The following is a 21,688-nucleotide window of genomic DNA, read 5'->3' as shown; positions in this document are numbered from 1 at the left end:
GGGCTGGAGGAATCACAAGCTGGAATCAAGATTTCTGGGAGAAATACCAACAACCTCAGATATGCAGATGATACCACTCTAATGGCAGAAAGTGAAGAGGAACTAAAGAGCCTCTTGACGAGGGTGAAAGATGAGAGTGAAAAAAGTAGGCTTAAAACTCAACATTCAAAAAACTAAGATTGTGGTGTGCAGTACCATCACTTCATGGCAAATAGAAAGGGAAAAAGTGGAAGGCAGTGACCAATTTTATTTTCTTAGGCTCGCAAATCACTGCAGATGGCAACTGTAGCAGTGAAATTAAAAGATGCTTGTTCCTTGGAAGGAAAGCTATGACAAACCTAGATAGCATATTAAAAAGGAAAACTATGATTTTTCCAGTAGTCCTGTATGGATGTGAGAGTTGGACGATAAAGAAGGCTGAGCACCAAAGAATTGATGCTTTTGAACTGTGGTGTTAGAGAAGACTCTTGAGAGTCCCTTGGACTGCAGGGAGATTAAACCAGTCAATTCTAAAGGATTAATCCTGAATATTCATTGGAAGGACTGATGCTGAAGCAATACTTTGGCCACCTGATGCGAAGAGCCAACTCATTGAAAGAGACCCTGATGCTGGGAAAGATTAAAGGCAGAAGAAGAGAGTCGCAGAGGATGAGATGGTTGGATAGCATCACTGACTTAGTTTTGACCTGAGTTTGAGCAAACTCTGGGAGATAGTGAAGGACAGGGATCCATCCTGGCATGCTGCAGTCCATGGGGTCACAAAGATTTGGACACGACTTAGTGACTGAATAACATGTATATATGTTTTTGGGGTATGTATGTGTGTGTGTTTGGAGTATGCATATGTATGTCTTTTGAGAGATGTGTGTGGGGTGGAGTATGTGTTTGTGTGGAGTATGTGTATCTTGAGTGTTTGTGTGTGCACGCGTGCATGCATTTCTGTTTGGAGTGGCTATGTTTGGTAGGATGAGATTGATGGCTTCTCTGTAAGGTAAGCAGGTTCATTCCAGCCATTTTTATCACGATACTTGTCAAATGTTGGTGTCTGAAAATATTTTTCTCTCACTTCAGTCAGTTTTGCAAGCTAGGCTCTTTTATCCCTTGGGTCCTCCTATTCATCCTTCTGTACGTCCTCCTCTACAGTTCAGCTACCAGTATGATGCTCGGAATCACGATGGACAGAGGGATGGGACTCTCAGCATTAATATGCAGACTTTTACTGCATCCCATTTTCAATTTGATGCCTCACTTGAGTTTTCACTGTGCCTTGTGTTTTCAGGTTTGGAAAACATTTCTGGTCTGACGTCTCCAGATATAAAAATCCCACGAATTCCTGAAGTCAGGGTGCATCCTGATCTAGCCTGGCAGTATTAGGGGAGGTCCCCTGGTGGTTTAAATATTCCTTTCTTGGACTTTGAGCTAGTTCTCATTTTAACCTTACCCATCGCCCCTCCTTTTAGAGATACCCGGTGACTCTGATTCTGAGTCTGTCTGTGGGCAAGTCAGCTTTACAAGTTGGCATCCTTGTTTTCCTCCCCCAGCTTCCCATGCACACTTAGCGCCCCGCATTCTGGGTCCAGAACCATTTTGCTGATGCCTTGGCATCTTACCTCCTATTCTGTTCGTTCTTGTGAGTTTATACTTTTTTTTTTTAACCTTTGTAGTGTGAGTTTGAGCAAACTCCAGGAGATAGTGAAGGCCAGGAATGCCTGGTGTGTTGCAGTCCATGGGGTCGCCACCAGTTGGACATGACTGAGCGACTGAACAACAACAAGTATCTTGAGATTTTGGGAAGGAAGCAGGGCCAACTGTATGTGGTCATCAGTGAAGGCTTTCCGGGAGTCTCAGTTCTTTTGCTGACTTATCATGGGGTCCTCATATCTTTAAGCAGTGTGGCGGAAAGTGGGAGTCATAAACACACACAGAATTACGTGCTTTATACATACATATATATATATATGTATATGTATGTATATATTCTGGGCTAGTTTCTATGAATTATGTGCTATACAGATTTATTTCAACATATATTTATTGAGCTCCAACCATATGGCGAGGCAGTGTTTTAAATTGAGGTGGGTGGGTTGCAGAGGCCAACAGACGTCTCTATTTGGGGGAACTTACATTCTTGATGGCGGTGAGAGACGGGCAGTAAAAAAATAAGCAAGGTCAATATTGTCAGGTAGTCTTATGTACTGTGTGTAGAGTAAAAGGGGTGAGTGCTAGAAAGTTACGAGGGGACGTATTTAGACTGGGGGTGTCAGGGCAGGTGTCCCTAGAGATAGAATATTTAAACTGACTTCTGAGTGATGAGAGGGAGCTGCTCTGCCAAGGCCAGGGGAGAGTCTGCAGAAACATTGAGAGCAGCTGGAGCAAAACCTGGAGGTGGAAACTGATGTCACCAAGAAGCCTGTAAAAGGATCAATGGTTGATGCTCTGTGAGTGCTAAGGAGGATTTAGAAGAGATTGGAGGCTCTGGGCACTGAGGCTGTGGGATGCTCTAGGCCGGCTGAGGCATCAAGTTTTACCCCACGTACCATGAGAATCCTTTGCAGAGTTTTCATTTCTGTAAGGTGAGGGCAGGCAAAGAAGCAGGATTGGAGTGCAGCTTTGGCCCCTCACTTGGATGCTCCCTTTGGGGTGCAATGAAAGAAAGGCTGGGTGGGATCCACGGAGCCCATCGGAAACTTACAGGAACTCAGGGAGAGGCACTGATGCCCTGACCATGTGGTCAGGGGAGAAGGCCAAGAAAGGATTTGTTCTAGCAGCAGAAAAGGCAGGAGGTGCAGGTGACCTGGACATGGGAGGAGAATCACCAAGAATAGTGTCGAGATTTGGGGTGTCTTCGGGGGAGTCTAGGGAGCAAGTTTATAGAAAAGAGCAACTGTGAGAGTATGGCTCCAGAATGTTAATTTAAAAGGACAGTGCTTTTTATTTCAGCCAGAAGAACACAGCCGTCGCCAAGGATGAATTTTCCTGAGCGAATAACATGCATGTGAGCGCCGTGGGGTTCGGGACATGGAGCCTTCTCAGCTCTCCGCGCCCTGCCATCCGGAGTCTCCCGCGTACAGGCAGGGACGTGAAGTCAGTGCCGGGAGGATGCGGTCCAGGTAACAGTTGGGGAGCCACTGCATATAAATGATACAGTCATGGAGCTACATGAAATGAACTAGGAGGAGCTTACGGCGGAACCCAGAAGGTTTTCTGCTGTCCCACCATGGGGGGCGCGGGCAGTGATATTGGGAGCCCGGGGCGCGGGGCGCTGAGCACCAGCCGTTGGGTAGGACGGACAGAGGATCGCGGTGGCTGGACGTCGAGCAAGGGTGTCAAGGAGCGTGTGAGTAGATACACTGAAGGGTGCTAGGAAATCGGGGGGCGATGAGGTCAGAAACGGGCTCTCAGCCCTGATCAGCACAAGGGGCCCCCTGGGCCGCTGAGGACTCGTGTACACTTGTGGGGACAGGCGTCCAGCTGGAGTCAGTGAGGAAGGAAACAGGCTTTGAGGAAGTGCAAACAGCAGGAGGACACAGAATTAGATCACTGATGTGGAGGGGATCCGGGAGATGCTGTGATGTCTGCAGGGGTTCCTGGGATTAAGCAGGAGGAATTTTTTTTTTTAAGATGGGAGATGCTCCTTTTTTCTTTTCTTCCAATGATCCAGTTAGCAGGGAAGTAATGATGTCACAGGCAAGAGTGGAGCTAAACTCTCAGGAAGGGGGACACACCTAGAGGACAGGAATAATCACAGTTTCTTTTTTGTTAATTTATTTATTTTTAATTGAAGGGTAATTGCTTTACAGTTTTGAATCACATTTTCTTGATGAGAACTGACCATTTTAAACAGAGACGGGTGTCTGCCTGCAGGTCAAAGTGGTGGACATCACAGTGGAGTTCTTGTCTTACTGCTTCCACTTTCTTCCTGAAGAGTCAGCTGGGGCCCTGGCTGGGAGACGGCGGGCGAGAAACATAGGTGGGGTTGAGGACACGGAAGGTGTGAGAGAGTCATTGAGAAACTGGGAAAGTAAACTTAACCAGAGAGGTGCACTTGGCCTGGAAATTCTTGGTGGGTGCCTGAAAGTTGTGCGCATCTGCGAGTTGTGAGCGTGAATTTCACATGGCATCAGTGAGCCCCTTCATGTTTCCTGCAGCCACATTCACAGGTGTGGGTGGTGGCATGGAATAGGGAGTCGGATGCCCTCAACAACCCTCCAAGGTGTGGGGTGAGCTGCCCAGAGACCCGAGCTGGTCAGTGGTGGAGTTGAAGTCCTTGTGCCTCTTTAAACAGTGTCACCCTTTCCTGCAGAGTCACTGTCAGGATGAATGGGGACTTCCCAAAAATGGCTATTTTGTGGTTTTTAATCTGAGAAAGGCGCCTCTTGATTTGTACATCACCAGAGACCCTGGTCAGGGTGTCATCAGCTGCGCTGTGAGCCACACAGTCCTGGGAGCTTTTTCAGTGATGTAGCAGAGCCCCGGGCACGGGGAGAACCCGCTTTGCCAGCTACTCCAGGTCCATCAGGGTTAGTAGTGAGGATGATAATGATGGTTTTTAATAATTGTTCCTAAGGCGCCACTAGTAATTATTGTGCTAAAGCCATCGCCAACAACCTTCCTTCTCCCCGAAAGGAACAGGGATTGCAAGAAGAGATAACGTCTGTGGAAGCCACTCAAGGAGAGAGCGCATAAACGTGGGCAACCCTGGGCAGCCATTTCCCACGCTTCAGTGCTGCAGGCAGGACATGAATCCCAAAGTTTACACAAAGGAGCCGCTGACGCGAGCCACTGCATCCTGAACACCCTAGGAAGGGTGCTGGGAGCTCCCACAGCCAGCCTGAATGGGGGCCACATCTCTCTCCCCACGATGTGCTGGAGCTGCTCTTAGCGCAATATTTATCTCACCGCTTAAACCAATCTAGCTGGTTAGAAAAGCAAGTTGTATTGCATTCTTAGGCCATGCACTTAGCTGGCTGGTCTCCTGCAAAGCCATCTGTGTCTGACAGTAGAAATAACTTATCAGCATAAAGCCGGGTAAATTGGATTAAGAAATCACTGTGTGCTGAGAAAGTGGATGGAATATGTTTAGAAATGGAAGAGAACAAGGGAAAAAAAAAACAAGTGTAGAGTGAACCGGTGGCTGAGGCCAGTCGCAGAGCCGGAATCTCTGAGTTCAGATCCCAGGTCCTCTGTGAGCTGTTTGACCAGGGGCAAGTCACTTGACTTCTCAGTGTCTCAGTTTATACACTCAGTGGGGAATTCAATGAGCAAACGGATGCATTTGAAATATCTTTGGAACAGTGCTTGTAAATAGGAGCATATTGGTAATGTCAGTTATAATAGAACGGAACTTCGGAAAAGTCAGGATGGTGGGCTCCATCAGAAAACCGACTGAACTTCAGAAAAGTTGGTTGGGGCAGGGATTTGGGTGAGGGGTATAGAGTATAAATTTCAAATGGTGCCAGAAAACTCACTTTAGTACTAAAGATGTGAATAGTACTTTTGTATAATGTTTTTAGAATACCAAAATCCATGAAAACAAAATACCAAAATTGTAAAAAAAAAAAAAAAAAAAAAAGAGGATGTGACCCTGTGATTGTCCCACACTATCTCACTTGCCTTACTACTTACCTCACTATCTCACGCTTCCTCGTAACTCAGTTAGTAAAGAATCTGCCTGCAGTGCAGGAGACCTGGGTTCGATTCCTGGGTCAGGAAGATCCTTTGGAGAAGGGAATGGCAACCCACTCCAGTATTCTTGCCTGGAGAATCCCATGGACAGAGGAGCCTGGCGGGATATAGTCCATGGGGTCACAAGAGTCGGACATGACTTAGCGACTAAACCACCACCACCACCAACCACCATCTCACTTGCCTTACTCTAATCCCAGCCCTGGATTTCCAATAAAACTTTATTTACAAAAATAGGTGACCAATATAAGAGCCATAAGTTGATGCTTTGATTTTTTTTTTTAAAGGGATTGCATTAAAATATTATCTCTCCTTAGTATCGAAGGTTTTGGTACCCACTTAAATTTTACACCCAAGGTCAGTGTCTCTCCCTAGTCCCAACTGTGGATGTTTTCTTTCTCTGAGAATACCAGAGAAATTCTAAGTCAGACGCTGACCTCAGAACTCTTAGGGGCACGCAGGAATGTCCCCCTGGGCAGGACGACACAGACAGTGCAGTAATGACATGTGTATGACACGTGGTGATAGAGGGAGGCTGTCAGAAGTCTTCTGAGGTCACCTTAAGACTAAACTTCCAGCCCAGAAAGAAAACTGTTCTGATTTCATTGCGTCTCCTTCTGCCCACAAAGTATATTTTTGACATTAAACTAGATGCAGGGGGAGGGAAGGGCCAAAAGCGGAGAGAAGGCTGGGTGACAAATCCCAGGACCTGGAATTGCTGCCTTTCTCTTTGTTGTTTTAACCTTCTCGCTGCTCTTCAAAAAGGAGGCGTTCGTCAGCGCCGCCATCACCTTTAGTGCCTTCTGTGTTTATAGCTGTGAATTTAATAGGAAGGACATAAACATATACTTTTCATCCATTTTCACTGTTACTCACTCAGCTGAGACAACGGCGAGGATTATCACAGCCTTGCGGGGCGAGACATTACGAGCCTGGGGTTTATCCTCGCCCTGGCAGAGCCATAAAGATGGGGCCTCTGTGTGCAGAGACACGCTGTTAACGCAACCCGGTCATCAGCAGAGACCCCCCCCCCCAGCCCACCTGATTTGTTAGGATTAATCCCCTCTTCTCAAGGCTTAAAGTCAGCCTGCATTTAACTGCTCTGACAGTTGCTCGGATGTTGCAGTGGGTGAACATAAAATGCAGGCTGTGAGCTGACCTTTCTCGAGGGCAGAGGAGTTAGGGCTCGGCGTTTCTGCTGCTCTGGCCCATTAGCAGGAACAGCAGGACTTCCGCATCACTTGGACCCAGGATGTGGCCAGCACGGCCACTCATCCCCCGAGCCGAGGAGGACATGACCTCTCTTGCCGCCTTAGCTGCCAGCAGCCAGGGCCATCTGAGCCCAGGCCCTGTGGGTGGGAGATGGGGGATACCCTGTCCACCCGGGTGAGGCGATGCTGATGTCAGGCCCTCGTGTGCGTTATTCTTGTCCAGGTGCTCAGTCGTGTCCAACTCTTCGCGACCTTGTGGACTGCCGCTCTCCAGGCAGGCCTGTCCCTCACTGTCTCCCGGAGTTCTCGCAGACTCCTGTCCATCAAGTCGGTGATGCCATCCAACCATCTCATCCTCTGTCGTCCCCTTCTCCTCCTGCCTTCAGTCTTTCCCAGCATCAGGGTCTTTTCCAGTGAGTCGGCTCTTCACATCAGGTGGCCAAAGGATTGGAGCTTCAGGGGTTGTGATTACAATTTTGTAGCTCATTTTTTTATTTTTAGAAAAATTTCATTTACTAGTAGTCAAAGAAATGGAAATTAAGTTAACTAGGTCATTAATATTTTGAAATTACAATATATTTTGCTGCTGAGGGTATGAAGAGGGAGTTTCTTAACATTCTGCTGGTAAGATTTTGTAGCTTTATAGAGAACTCAGCAACAAAGGCAGGAGTAGATGTTTTTCTGGAACTCTCTCACTTTTTTGATGATCCAGTGGATGTTGGCAATTTGATCTCTGGTTCCTCTGCTTTTTCTAAATCCAGCTTGAACATCTGGAAGTTCGCGGTTCATGTGGGGGCGGGGGAGGGCAGGGTTTCTTTGTGTTAATATGAGTTTTGTGGCATCCTGGATGGTATAAAAATTATTCAGTACTTCTTAAAAAAATCAGTTTATTAGAGTCATACTCTACTTTTTCTTTAAATTTATAATCCCAGCTTCTTAATCTCCTTATTTATAAACCTCACATTTTAGCAATCACATTAAAGGAGACTTTATTATTTGAGATAATGTTCTATTAGATGCCATTAAACCCTTTTAAACATTTTAAATTTAATCTCCAGCTGATAGATTGCATTTCCTCTCTAAGAATTTCAGCTTATTCAATCGTATGGAGAGAGGGTCTAGACAGAGGTGGTCCAGGTAAATTGAGGTCTGGGGGGTGGGCCCTAATCCTGCGTGACCAGAGTCCTTATAAATGGGGGCGTTTGGGCCTGGAGACAGGAGCACAGAGGACGGGAGGGCCTTGTAAAGACGGTCAGGCGCCGCTGGGGTCAGGCCTGGGGTGTGGCATCTACGAGCCGAGGAGCACCTGGGCCCTGGGAGCGGGAAGAGAAGCATGGAACACCGTCTTCCCTGGAGCCTTCCCAGGGAGTGCGGTCCTGCCATCACGTTGGCCTCACACTTCTGGCCTCCAGCGCTGTCAGACAAGCAGTGACCGTGGTGTCAGCTGGCTCAGCTTGAGGCACGGTGCTGTCAGAGCCCTAGGAGTCTAACCTGCGTACCAAGGACGTCGGTTTCTCTCTGCCAGGTGGGCGTTGTCCATCGGCTTCAGAGTAAAGCCGCCGGCATCTTATTTTTAAAAGCCATGTGCGCTTTGCCCTGGCCTGCGTTCTTGGTGCCACGTCCTCACATGGCACCTGCTCAGAGAGGCCTGCCCTGACCGCCTGTAGCAGTGTGCACACTCGTTCTGCGTGGCCTACTGGGTTACAGGCTTCTTCTCCCTGGCTGTCCTGTTCAGGTCTGTGTTCATTGTTTATTCTCTCTTTTCACTCCCATCCCGAGACAGGGCCTCCAGAAGGCTAAGCACCTTCTCTGCTATCTGCAGCAGTGCCTAGGACATGACGGGTTCTGATCAGTATTTATCCAGTGGCTGAATCTAAAGGAAATGTGAGGGGAAAAAAGAACTCATCTCTGATTCTACACTCGTGGCTGTAAGGTCTTCCCCCCCTTTTCCCTCTCTTTGGAAAATCTCAGTGGAAAATCTAAATCCCTCCCCCCCCCCCCCCCTCCTGCTTCTTTCTCCTCCCTTCATTTTTCCCGCCCTCCCTCTCTCTTTTCTGCCGTTCATCAGGTGTCTCCTGCGTCAGAGGCACCGTGCTGGGTCTCAGCGTGTCCTCATGGAGCTTAGAGTCAATCAGAGGTGACAGACAGACAGACTAACATTTTAATACATTTTAGAAAGTAAAATATTAAGTGTTGTACATGTTAACAGTGGGGGACATTCCTTAGTCTGCAAGATGTGTGTGAATGGCAAAGTTTCTCTGAGAAGTTCCTGAAAGGAGAGGAGGAGTGACCAGGGGGAGAGGCAAGGAAGAGATTCTAGAAAACGAAAGCAGGGTTTGCCAAGGTCCTGAGTGGGAAAGAATGTTCTGGAAGAAATGGAAGGGGTGGCAGAGCATCAGTAGGGCTGGAGCGGTCATTTGTAGGATCTGGAGAAGTGGAACATTTAGGCTCAGGGGGACGTGATCAGATTTATATTTGAGAGAGATATTTTTGACTGCCTTGTGGAGGAAGGATGGTTGGGGTGGGTAAGACTGAACTGGAAGATCAGTTAAAAAGACTATAATCGTGGCCCTGCTGAGAGGATGTCTGACTTGGGTTGAGTTGGCTTGGGTGTTTGCCTTGTGTGAACAGACAGTTGTCTGTATGGATGGCATTTCTCTGGTTGTTTAGTAAGGGATCTGCTAACACATTCCACACAGCTGGTCAGTGGAGCCTTGGCACAACCTTCTAGAGGTGGTATCTCTCAAAATGAAAAAGGATTTTGCAGTTCCACTTGTGGGATGCCTCAGTAATGAAACTGTGGAACAGACATGATTCTACCAGCAAGTTTACTGCAGAACCGGTTAGGATAGTCGGACGTTGGCGCCACTGTAGAAGTCTCAGCTCATAGCGTGTGCACCCCTGTGGTGGTCCCCCATGTTATTGTGAAAGTTAGGATATAGACTTGCATTCATTTACACAGGCAAATGGCCATGGTGTCTTTTTATGGGGAAAACATTACAGAGATTACTGTACTTTTGTAAGTAAGCATGTAATTGTGCATCAGCATCTAGGCGAATATAGAAATGGTTCTTCAGGTGTTTTCTTGTGGAAGAAGCTCTGTAGGCTTACTCTCACTCTGGCAAGAGAAAAAGAAAAGACTACAGAGGGTTGAGGTGGACACTCGCAGAGGCCTAATAAGGACAGAGGCAAACTGACCTCACGGGGTCACTCTTACTCATGCCTTTGGTTGCATGAGTATCCTTACGCTACCGGAAATCTGAAAAAATGTATTCTTTATTTTCTCCCTTGCTGAGGAAGGTAATTTTATGTTTTTTTTAATTAGTGTTTTGGTTTTTTTTTTTTTTTTGGAGTATAGTTGTTTTGCAGTCTTGTTTCTTTAAAGTGATGCTCTTGATTTCAGGACTGGCCCAGAGGGTCCTGTAGGTAGCAGTCAAGAGCACTGGCCTTGTGGTGAGCCCTGAGGGCCCCTGGCAGCCCTGCCATTTGCTGTGTGTGACTTTGAGCAGGTCCCTGAGACTTACAGAAAGCTGACATCCTCACTGATGCAAAGGCACACACTTCAAGGGGGTTTTCTACAAGCCAGCCGAGGTTTACGAACTTAGCTCAGCACCTGGCATTTGGTATGTATGTGTATATGTGTGCACTCCGTTATGTCTGACTCTGGGCGACCCTATGGACTGTAGCCTGCCAGGCTCCTCTGTCCATGAGATTTCCCAGGCAGGAATAGTGGAGTGGGTTGCCATTTCTTAAATACTAAGAACTTGTCCCAGCTGCTCTTTTAGCACCTGCCTGCTCCCAGACACTTGACAGGTTCTCCTTGATTTTACTTGACTCCTATAGCCCTTGGGGATACAGTAATGCAGTAACAGGACAATCATATAGTGATAAGAGCGCGGAGTGTAAAGAGGAAGCTGAGGTTTTTCTGTTCCTGGTTTTCCATGAACCCGCTAGGTGACCTTCAGTACCTCTCAGCCCCACTGGGCTAACTTTCTTTAACTTCAAAGTGAGAAGGTTAGACTGAGAAAGTTTCCAAGTCCATAATTCTATGACCGCATGGACTAAGGACCCGATAAAACCTGTTTGACTATCTTGTTGAGGGTTCTTATCTGTGTGCCCTAGGCTGGAAGGCATCTTTAATGGGCTAATAGCTAAGAATTCAGTTTCTGTTTGCCTTCTGATCCTGTTGCACCAAAGATAGGCCTGTAGAAGGCTGTTAGCAACAATTTATGGTCACCTCCATGCATCGCTCTTATCAGGAAAGCGAATCACGTTTTAAGCTTTTTCAGGTTTTCTGCTTGGAATAATTTCTTACTTTTACTGCCTCACCGATCTTTAAATGGTAGTTCGGTTCCTTGATGTGGGAGAATTGGAGGATGTTTCTTATGGACTCCAGCTCTTTCTGCCCCAGGTAGAGACCTGTGAGGAGAAAATGGCAGGGACTAACTTTTCCTTTCTCTGCAGGGGAGTCATGGACATCTGGCTGGCTGGTTTGATTGTCAGCTGATTTACTGCTTTCTCTCTCAAAGTATTCATCCTTCAAAGCTCATTACCAGCATTATCCAATTACTTCCTTTAGTAAGTTGTTCTCAGAGATGTGATTGGGTGTTGTGAAAAGAACTATACGATGAAAAGTTGGCAATGCAATAAAATTGGAGTCTTTGATATTTCTCTTTTTTAAGAAAGTATTTTATTTATAGTTGATTTGGGGCTTCCCTGATGGATCAGCTATAAAGAATCTCGTTGCCATTGCAGGAGACGCAGGTTTGATCCCTGGGTCGGGAAGATTCTCTGGAGAAGAAACTGGCAACCCACTCCAGTTTTCTTGCCTGGGAAATCTCACGGACAGAGGAGCCCTGGTGGGCTACAGTCCTTGGGGTCATAAAAGAGTCGGACACAACTTAGCAACTGAACAACGTGATTGATTTACAGTGTTATGGTAGTTTTTGCCATACAGCAGAACTATTATATATAATTCCTTTTTCATATTCCTTTCCATTCTGATACTGAATATAGTTTCCTGTGCTGTGTGTACGGTAGGACCCTGTTGTTTATCCAGTCTCTGTGTAATGGTTTGCATCCTCTAATCCCAAACTCCCAGTCCATCCTTCTCCCTTGGCAGCCACAGGTCTGTTCTCGGTGTCTGTGAGTCTGCTTCTGTTTCATAGATTTGTTCTTTTGCAGCATATTTCAGATTCCACACTTAAGTGCTTGTATCTCTTTCTTTTTTGAGGAGGCTTATAATGTTCCATGTCATATCAAAGTCACTGCAGGGTCCTACAGTCAAGAAATAATGTTTCACTTGGTCTAATCCAGGATATCTATATCCCTTTCAGAATATAGAATGTTTTCATGAAAATACTTCTTAGCATCTTGGTAGACTTAATATTTTGAAGATATTCAAGACTGTGCTGTTGACCCTTTGAGCAGAGTTAGACTCGAACTCTGACTTCTGTTGAGAAGAATCCTTATGAAGGTGTCGTGGGTTTGACCACGGCCGCCTCCCCAGTGGGTGACTGTGTGAGGCGTCTTGGCCGAGACCCTTCCCTCCCCCTCTTTTCCTGCCGGGATGTGTACACCCTCTGGGGGCCCCGTGAGATGTCGTCTGTCCCCTGCTTCTGGGGCCAGGCTTCTGGGCAGAGGTGAGGGAAGGATACCCTCTTCACGCCCCAGCCTTTCCCATCCAGCCAGAGGTCCAGTCACTGTCCTGGGCCCTGAAATCCAGGGTGAGAGGCTGGATTCTCCTCCTCCTTCTTGCTGTTCTAACACTGGAATCTGGGCCGCCTGCCTTTTGTCTGGAGACGTGACAAGTCACCAGTTTGCACCCTGTCTACTGACCCCGTGGTGATGCCTACACCCGGCTCTCTGGAGACTGGCTGTGATTTTACTTCACTTTTAAATAGATACTCAGAAACGGGGCAATGATCTGGACTTCCCTGGTGGTCCAGTGCTTAAGACAGCCCTTCCATCTCAGGGGCGTGAGTTCAATTCCTGGTCTGGGAACTAAGATCTCACATGCTGTGTGGTGCGGCCAAAGCAAAACAAAAGACCCAGGCAATGCTCGTATTTGAGAGAAAGCAAGAAAAAGGGTAGGAAACCTCACTGCAGGGGGAGGCCAGGCCTCTTCTCCACGCTCTGTGCTGAGCGCGCTTGTCTGCTGGGGCTGACGTCACGGAATACAAGCTGGGAGGCAGAAAGCACGGCAACACATTCTCTCACGGTTCTAGGCTAGAAGTTCAGAGGTCAGGCTGTTGGCAGGTTTGTTCCTTCCAGGGGCTGTGAGTGAGAATCAATTCCTAGTCTCTCTCCCGGCTTCTGGGGGTTGGTGGGCAACCTTTGGCACCCCTGCGCTTGTAGAGGCATCAGCTCCATCCCTGCCTTCCTCTTCACATGGCCTTCTCCCTGGGTCTGTCTCCAGATGCCCGTTTGTATAAGGATGTCAGCCATATTGGATCAGAGCCCACCCTGAGGATCTCATTTTAAATTGATGGCCTCTTTAAAGGTCTTTTCTTCAAATAAGCACTCCTCTGGTGCTGGGGGTTAGGAACTCCACCTGTGAATATGGAGGCTGGGACATAGCTCACCAAAAACTTTGAATTATGTTAGGGAACACCAAGATAGGGATGATGGTATGACATCCCCCATTCCAGACGGAAGCTGGAGGAAGGGCTTTTTTGAGGTGGCCTTGCCATGACCTGTGGAAGACCTTGGTACACACAGCATGGGAAGCCTCAAGGACTTGGGGCCTAGCATTCATTTCAAGCCTACAGAGAGCATCAGTCAGGTTTGCTTATTAAATCATCAGATCCTTATGAAAACCACCTGCTTCCCTAGAGGCCCCTAGAAGGCTGCTTCCAGGTACCTGCCATCCCCTCTGACCGTATTTCGTCACTTCCCTCTTGTTTTCCTGCTCCAGCCCCGCAGGACTCGTTTACTCTAGAGGAATCCATTATCGGGAAGGTAGGCAGAGGCTCTTACACATCCGAGTCAAGCCGGGATAGGTGCTGGGAGCTGATGGGTGGTTGAGGACGGTTCTCAGAGCAGTTAGGGCAGGACGTACAGAATAGCTTCCCATGGGCACAAGTCAGAAATAAAGCTGAAAGACATTTCCATGTTGACTCTGTGCCCGACAAATTGTTTTCCAAACAGGGTGTGAAGCAAGGGGTGCTTGGGGCAGGGAAATGGCCCGTCAGGGAATCCAGGAGACACACGTGCTTGGATGGAACAGCTGTGGCATCTCTAGGGATGCATCGGGCCCCAGTGGGACAGAGTCAGGCCCTCCACCTGCATGGTGGAGCTCTACCTGTCCAAGTGTAGGCAGGGCTGCACTCTCCCACGGTATTAGGGGAGCAGGTCATCCTGCACTTGTGGCATTTTCCAGGATGCTTCACAGCAGCTAAGGGCTGTGGGAAGGAAGAAGGAGACTTGATTTTTGAAAGCGTGGTCTCATGAGGAGTTCTAAAATAAAGATGGTCTGTTGCGGTCAGCTTTGTGTGTCCCCTTGTCTGGCCCTGGGGTGCCCAGTTAGTTGGGTACACATGTTCCTGGGTATTCCTGTGGAGGTGTGTTTGGATGAGATGAACATTTAATTCAAGAGACTGAGTAAAGTAGATTCCTCTCAGTGTGGGCGGGCCTCATCCACTCAGTTGATGTCCTGAATAGAACAAAAAGGATGCTACTCCTCTCCAGAGAGATTTCTTCCTGCCTGATGGCCTTTGGACTAAGACATCAGGTTTTTCTTGCCTTTGGGCTCAAGCTGACACATTAGCAATTCCTGGGTCTAGAGCCGACCTGCCTTCCAACCAGGACTGCACCATTGGCTCTCCTGGGTTCCAGCTTGCTAGCTCACCACGCACATCATGGGGCTTGCTTCCTGCACAAGTATGTGAGCCAATCCCTTATAGAAAATATCTCTCTGTCTGCAGCCATACACATGTATCTGTGTGTACACACACACAGCCAATTCCTTATAGAAAATACCTTTCTATCTCATACACACCCACACACTCTCTCTCACACTCACTCTCACACTGTTTCTTCAGAGAATCCTAATACAGGATCTCAGGTAGAAATCAGCACACTAGGGCCTGTGAGCTAAATGCAGTCTGCCATCTGTTGTTTTACAGCCCATGATTGAAGAATGGTTTTTACTGATGAATATTTGTAATCGATTTAATGATAGGAACCCTTAGCTTTGATCCCCAGGTAAACAGAATGTTACCTGTCCCCCCCCCCCCCCCCCCACATAACTTGATTTCATTTTTCTCATTAGTAGTCCTGTATTTCTAAAAATTGTACTCATATACTTTGAAGTTCATCACTGAAAGTTGTGGAAATGTTCACATCCTTGATTCTGTCTCTGTCTCCACATAACCTGTGATACTTACTCAAAAAGTTTGCTTGCCCCTCATCTAAGTTCTGATTGTCTGGTAGAAGTGAAAAAGTATTGTGAGGATCTTAAAGACATCTACAGCACATTCTTTCCCTTTTATAATTGTAAAAAGTATCTATGTTAATATTCTGCAGGTATTTTTTAGTATTAAAAGGATATTTTCCCAAGGGGTGTAATTAAAGATTGAATCTTTTTTTTTTTTTTTCCTGGATGAAGGTGAATGTGGGGGAGGAGGCGAGTGGCCTCCTCCGAGTCGCTCAGGCTGGTTGGCCTTGTATGTTGTGTAGACCGGAGCTGGGTCTTTACAGTTCTGTGAGCATCAGCTTTGACCTGACCCCAACCCGCTCCTCTGGCCCCAGGCACCTTGAGTCACTGCAGTCGGATTTGTCATTGCTTTCTTTCATCAGCTGTTGTTCATCTCCTTTTTGTGAAGCCGTCTTGAATTTGTTCTGGAGCATTCTTTGTTTATTGTCTAGAAATGAGGAGGACTGCAGGGTACAGTGTAGGAAGTCAGACTACGCAGGGTCTCCCGCCTTGCTTACTGGGTGGCAGCTGGGCCGGCTTTGTCCAAGGTCACGGGGAGTTCACCCTGAGGGGAGAACCAGCCAGGCTCTGTAAATGGGTTCCTGGGCTACAGCGGCCCTGCTTTCACGTGCGCAGCCAAGTAAGAAAGGCGGTCCTGCTTGCAGACAGGGTAGGGTTTTCAGTGGCTCGTTAAACAACAAGGAGACCTACCTCTGTGTCCCTTGAGGAGGAGTAAGACTCTGGCTCCTAGAATCAGAGGTGGGACGCTGAAACTGCAAAGCATGGTTTGTCATGCAGTCTGGTTCCAAAGAAAGTTCCTTCCGACCCCAGGGCTTTTGCACTTTCTGTGAGAGGTGGCGTGGAATATCCTTGCCCACACTGTGCATGGCTGTCTCTTTCCCCACCTTTAGATCTCACTTAGATATTTAGGGTGGTCTTTTCTGATAACCCAGCTTAAAGTACAATAACCCACCTGACGGTTCAGTCCACATATTCTCTAAGGCCCCTGCTATGTCAGGAACTGGTCTAAGAATTAGGGATCAAAAGAAACCAACAAGAAAAAAAAAAAAGAAAAACCAATCCTCAGAACCAAAACAGTCGAAATTCCTGTTTGTTTACATTGTTTCTGAAACTGGCATGCATCAAGTCACTTGAAGGGCTTGAGGAAGACAGCCTGCGTGGCCCTGAGTGTCTGAATCAGTTGGTCTAGGTGGCCCAAGAATTCCCATCTCCAGTGATATCCCAGGTGCTGCTGGTGCTGCGGGCTCAGCGGCCCTGCTTGAGGGGGTAGTGCTTCTCGCAACCTGGGCTTGTTAGCCCACCATGATTTGCAAGTCCTTTGCCTTTTGTTTATTGGCACTTTTTTTCTTTTTCAGCTTGCCACTGGCAGAAGGGGTATTCTGTGAAGGGGAGTCATCTCTGACTTGCCCCCAGTGTTTTCCTGGTCCCGGCAGAGGGATCAGTATGTACTAGATGCTCCTTGGACACCTGAAGGGCTGAGCAGGGCTGAAGGCAGAAGGGCAGCAAGGCAGTCCAGCCACTTCCGTGATCCATGTGGAATCTTGGCAGATGGGCCAGGTAGGACCTGGGTTAGCTTCTCATCCCCAGTGGAAAAATCTCATGTATTCAATCAGGTTAGCTAAGGGAAAACAGTTCCTTATGCTGTGGGGGGGGAGGGCGCATTGTAGAGCTGGCAAGTAAATAAAAGATTGTGTGCATGTGGACCAAGAGAGATGGTGGAATGCTGGGTGTCCACACATAGGAGGAGAGGTGGTGTGAGGGAGGATCTTGCGACCAGAGAGCCTGTAACATGTAAGCATTCAAACTTTTTAAAGAAGAGTTCCCCGAGTTTGCACAGTGAGCTAACTCTTACTGAGAGCTGGCTTCATATCTGTTTTTTAGATAAGAGAGAACTCTGTGCTAGGGAAGTGACAGTGAAAGTCGCTCGGTCATGTACAACTCTTTGCGATCCCCTGGACTATACAGTCCATGGAATTCTCCAGGCCAGAATACTGGAGTGGTAGCCTTTCCCTTCTCCAGGGGATCTTCCCAAACGCAGGGATCGAACCCAGGTCTCAGCAAGCCAGTCAACTGCACTTTATGTCCTTAGACAGACCTTTGTCCCCTGCCTGCTACAGTAGAGGCTGAATTTGTAACTCACATCTGGCATCCTTTTAGCGTTTTCTGAAAAATGGTTGTAATAGTATTTGGTACCAGGTGATGATTCCTCCAAGAGAAACCAAATGTCTCTATCTGTTCTGACTGCTGTTAACAAAACATGATAAGATGGGGTGGCTTCTAAACAGAAGAGATGTCTTTCTCTCATCTCTGACCACTGGACGTCCGAGACCCTGGTGTCAGCAAGCTCAGGGGCGGGAGCAGGCCTCTTCGGGGTCGCAGTGGGTGCTCTGCTTGTCTCATCGCATGGTGGAGGGCGGGTCTCTGGAGGGCCTCTTGCATAAGGTGTTGATCCCATTCACGAGGACTCCAGCCTCATGAGCTGATCACTTCCCAGAGGATCCATCCTCTCATGTATCACCTTAGGGATTAGGCTCCCCGGGGACACAAATCTTTCATATGGAGCACTAGTGTAGGCTTGGGCCATGCCCTGAGTGGTCTCCAGGCTCAGGTGATACACGTATAATTTGTTTCCTGGGCATCCAAATTTCATTTTCCCCTCTCTCTCTAAGTATTTTTAAAGAGAGAGGGGAAAACGAAGTTTATTAAAATTTTTTCCTACAGTGGCTGCTCTATTCTTTTATTATTGAAGTATAGTTGATTTACAGTGTTAATTCCTGCTGTGCAGCAAGGTGAGTCAGTTATATATATGTGTGTGTGTGGGTATGTTCTTTAAAATACTCTTTTCCACTGGAAAAATTGAGTATAGTTCCCTGTGTGATACAGTAGGACCTTGTTGCTTATCTGTTCTATATATAAAAGGTTCTATCTGATAACACCAACCTCCTACTCCATCGCTCTCTCAACTGCCTCCCCCTTGACGTCCTCCACTGTTCTCATGTCTGTGCATCTTCCCTCCTGATGTGTTGTGTCTGTATATGAAGGGAGGGGAGGGGAGGGCGGACCACTTTGCTACTCTACCCAAGTAGGTTTTTTACTCTGAGTGGCTGACTTGCTGATCCTTTGCTGAGTGGGCTTGTATATGTAAAATTGAACCAGAGTCCTCAACTGTTTGGCTCCTACCTGTCCTCCCACTCTCACTACCCATCATTCTGTCAAGTACACTGGTTTGTTTGAAGTCAACCATGTTTATTTAAAGTGGGCCCAGCCCTGGGCCTTCACACACATGGTTTGCTTTGCCTCAGATACGACTTGTCTTCCCAGTTAACCTACATCCATCCACTGGCTCTCAGCTCAACCGTAACTCTGAGACCCTCCCTGAAATCGAGCACTTGATCTCCTGTCTGCCTTCCACCCCAACCTTGTTGATATGTTTAAAGTATTGGTGTGATGATTGGATTTTTCTTTTCTTTTTTTATTTAATACTTTGGCCACCTGATGAGAAGAACTGACTCACTAGAAAAGACCCTGATGCTGGGAAAGATTGAAGGCGGGAAGAGAAGGGGACGACAGAGGATGAGATGGTTGGATGGCATCACTGACTTGATGGACATGAGTTTGAGTAAGCTCTGGGAGTTGGTGATGGACAGGGAGGCCTGGTGTGCTGTAGTCTATGGGGTCGCAAATAGTCGGACACGACTGAGTGACTGAACTCAACTGAGGAGAGCTCCGTGAGAACTCATTATGACCTTAAACACAGCGGGCACAAAAACTCCTGGCTGAACAAATCCGTGTTGGTTTCTGACACAGCGCCTGGAGCACAGAGATAGTGATGATTCTTCAAATCAAACCCATAATGTCTGCAGTGGCAGCTGAGGAGGAGGAATGAACAGACAGTTCAGTTTAATCCTGATATATTTTTGAGAGGCTCTGACATCTGGGGAGTTTCATTTGGTTTCTGAGGACTTTTTCTAGAACTACCAAATTGGTAAGCAAATGTAACTCTGCAATAGCCCCATTCAAGTAAGGATCATTAATTTCTCATTTTTCATTTTAAAAAGATGCTGAGTGCACTGAGGTCAGCTTTCTGCCATTGAAAGGCAGTACCAGGCCACAGGCAGAGCACACGGCCCCATGGCCCCTGCCCTTTCAGGATTAGTTCAAACTGGAAGCTAAGAAAAATGGATCATGTAAGCAGGAAAACCCATCTGAACAAAATTCAAAGAACCACACTGTTTTCTGACTGCTTTAGGGAATTCATGTTTAATCAAAATTGAAGAGTACAGCAGTAGCCATGAGAATTCTTGCATCTTATCTCCATTTTAGTGATTTCTTTTTAATTAGTTGATGCTCTGCAGAAATCTTAATGCACTTAAAACAATTGGGAAGCTGAAATAAAAGTGGGAGTTGTGGTTGCTTCTGGCAGAATTGTTGCTGCTTCGGTTCTAGGCAATTTTGCTAACAAGTAACCTGTAACCTACTTAGACTCCAACTAGATAATGTATTTGGTTAATTTTCAAAGTTTAGTTTATAATCCTCATTAGTTCTCTAACTAGCTTTCCCCTGGCAGTGTACAGTCCTACCACATCACATTTGTGGTTCTTGCTTTTTAGGGCATCCTGTTTTCATTTAAAAGATGAAAAGCTTAATTAGTGCCCCCAGTTCCTAGATTTTTATGTCATGTGTTTTTGCCCGTGGTGTTAGAATATTTTGTCACTTAAAACTCCAGGGGGAACAGAGTGAAATGCCTGTCACTTTGAAGCAGTTCCATTTATCATGATGTTGACTAGGCTACGAGGAGTAGCTCAACCCAGAGAATTACTTCTTGAGAAGCTGGTGGAGGCAGAGGGGGAAAGGTAAAGGGTTGGGTATCGGGGGCGCAAACTTAGATCACAGCCCCACACTCATCTGGACACTGTTCTTAATCTGAACTGTTGACAAGGCCATCTGCCTGGCATCACTGTCCTGTGAATTGGGAGAGGTCACGTGTTCTGCACACACATGCCTGATGGTCTGTATTGGTGCTAGCCAGTAGAAATAAAGTGTTGAGTCTACTGAAATATTTTGTCTTTTTTTTAGTACTAAGTCTTTGAAAGCCATTTTCTCAGAACAGTTTGGTTTAGACTAACCATATTTTTATGTGTTTAATAGCCAGCTGTAGCTAGTGGCTACTGTGTTGAAAGGCATAACACTAGGTAATCAATAAATTCTCATTTCTTTCCCCTTATATCTTAGGAATAAAGTTGAGTCACCCACGCAGGGGAGTGGCTGTTACGGAGAATCAGAAGTCTGCCCTCCTCGTGGCCACATATAACAGTCTGGTCTTCAATGATAACGCATGAGGCAGGTAAACCCATGCGTTTAACTCTTACACGCAACCTGTGTATGTCTCACAGCAATTTGTAATCCATCTGACTGTTCTGATTCTTGGTAACACATGGACTAGTGAGGAAAGATGTGAGGTAAGAGACCTGGAGCCAAAGATCCAATCTGTTGGAACTTGACATTGGAGAGTATTGGAAAACCATGGTGCCAATAGTCCACCTTTTGCAAAAACTCACGTAGCAGGGGTAATGATCTTTGCAATGCCTGGTCTTGCAGAGGTAATGAACAGATATATTTATTCCTCCCCATTAAGATATCAGTGTCTTATCTTCATTAGGTTGTTCTAATGGAAGTATGACTACTAATTAGTTTTAAGATTCTGACTGCAAGGGAGGAACTTTGGTTCAAACAGGATGTGTTGAAGGAATCTAAGTCTCAGACACCTAACACCTGGATACTTCAAGTTTCAGTGAGAAATTATCTGGCATCAAGACAAGTGAAAATGATACTCTTTATAATCTCATTCATTCATGTGTCTTTTCAGGAGGTAGTGTAGCTGAAACTTGTGTGAATGTTATAATCAGGGAACAGTTTGTAGCAAATTCATTATGTAGAATCCTATGGGTTGTTGGAGTCTGAAAGATACCAGTTTTGAAGCCCACCTACTTTGGTGTACCTTGTTATTCTATGGAAATATAGATTTTGCAGATGTGTCTTAGAAATCCAACATCTCAGAGATGTTAGCTATTACTGACAGGCAGTAATGGTTGCCAGAAACCAAAGAAATTTCAAACAAATTGTAAACATGATGTTGGTTGATAAACTTGCTCATTCAAGTCTGTAGGATAGACGGGTCAAGTTGAGGCTTTCTGCAAGAAATGACAGAAAGCTAGATTAAATGGTGAGTGTTTGATTCCTTTTTTTTTTTTCTTCCTAACAGACTTTGATCGTACTTCTGTCTTTGGATTCCAGACAAGATGAAGGTATTGGATGATCTGAAACACTCAAATTCTTCTAAAGCATCAGGTAAGAC

At 46.6% G+C, this 21,688-nt stretch overlaps 1 long non-coding RNA gene across 3 annotated transcripts in view; it reads left to right on the top strand.

Moving 5' to 3' along the window:
* LOC110143888 (uncharacterized) overlaps positions 1–21,688 on the top strand; it is a 90,981-nt gene that overhangs the window by 57,403 nt on the left and 11,890 nt on the right. For all 3 annotated transcript variants that reach the window (XR_011483686.1, XR_011483684.1, XR_011483685.1), the window contains exons 2-6: positions 2,941–3,110; positions 16,689–16,890; positions 18,837–18,952; positions 20,566–20,677; positions 21,596–21,681. This is a non-coding gene — a long non-coding RNA (uncharacterized lncRNA). The remainder of the gene's footprint in view (positions 1–2,940; positions 3,111–16,688; positions 16,891–18,836; positions 18,953–20,565; positions 20,678–21,595; positions 21,682–21,688) is intronic.

This window comes from Odocoileus virginianus, chromosome 26 (genome assembly GCF_023699985.2).
Source record: "Odocoileus virginianus isolate 20LAN1187 ecotype Illinois chromosome 26, Ovbor_1.2, whole genome shotgun sequence".
NCBI classification, from domain to species: domain Eukaryota; kingdom Metazoa; phylum Chordata; class Mammalia; order Artiodactyla; family Cervidae; genus Odocoileus; species Odocoileus virginianus.
This window is presented reverse-complemented; position numbering and strand designations above follow the sequence as displayed.